The sequence below is a fragment of the Bombus pyrosoma genome, unplaced genomic scaffold (genome assembly GCF_014825855.1).
Source record: "Bombus pyrosoma isolate SC7728 unplaced genomic scaffold, ASM1482585v1 HiC_scaffold_4727, whole genome shotgun sequence".
In the NCBI taxonomy this organism is placed as follows: domain Eukaryota; kingdom Metazoa; phylum Arthropoda; class Insecta; order Hymenoptera; family Apidae; genus Bombus; species Bombus pyrosoma.
Window position 1 is genome coordinate 364804 of NW_025219987.1, and position 1367 is coordinate 366170.

Genomic DNA, 1367 nt, shown 5'->3' on the forward strand with positions numbered 1-1367 from the left:
TATATAACGTTATACGTTATAACGTAATACCATATAACGTTATTGATTACAAAGTAATACCACATATCGTTATACATTATATCGTAATACTATATAACGTTATACGTTATATCATAATATTATATAACGTTATACGTTATAACGTAATACCATATAACGTTATTGATTACAAAGTAATACCACATATCGTTATACATTAAATCGTAATACTATATAACGTTATACGTTATATCATAATACTATATAACGTTATTCGTTATATCGAAATACTACATAACGTTATACGTTATATGCTAATACTATATAACGTTATACTATATATCATAATACTATATAACGTTATACGTTGTAACGTAATACCATATAACGTTATTGATTACAAAGTAATACCACATATCGTTATACGTTTTATCGTAATACCATATAACGTTATACTTTATAATGTAATACCACATATCGTTATACGTTATATCGTAATACCATATAACGTTATACGTTATATCGTAATACTATATAACGTTATACGTTATAACGTAATATCACATATGGTTATACGTTGTATCGTAATACCATATAACGTTATACGTTATATCGTAATACTATATAACGTTATACGTTATATCATAATACTATATAACGTTGTACATTATAACGCAATACCATATATCGTTACGCGTTATATCATAATACTATACAACGTTATACGTATTAACGTAATGCCACATATCGTTATACGTTATATCATACTACTATATAATGTTATACATTATATCATAATACTATATAACGTTATACGATATATCATAATACTATATAACGTTATGCGTTATATCATAATATTATATAACGTTATACGTTATAACGTAATATCACATATCGTTATACGTTATATCGTAATACCACATAACGTTATACGTTATATCGTAATACTATATAACGTTATACGTTATATCATAATACTATATAACGTTGTACATTATAACGCAATACCATATATCGGTACGCGTTATATCATAATACTATACAACGTTATACGTTATAACATAATACCACATATCGTTATACGTTATATCGTAATACCATATAACGTTATACGTTATATCGTAATACTATATAACGTTATACGTTATATCATAATACTATATAACGTTATACATTATATCATAATACTATATAACGTTATACGTTATAACGTAATATCACATATCGTTATACTTTTTATCGTAATACCATATAACGTTATACTTTATAATGTAATACCACATATCGTTATACGTTTTATCGTAATACCATATAACGTTATTCGTTATATCGTAATACTATATAACGTTATACGTTATATCATAATACTATATAACGTTGTACGT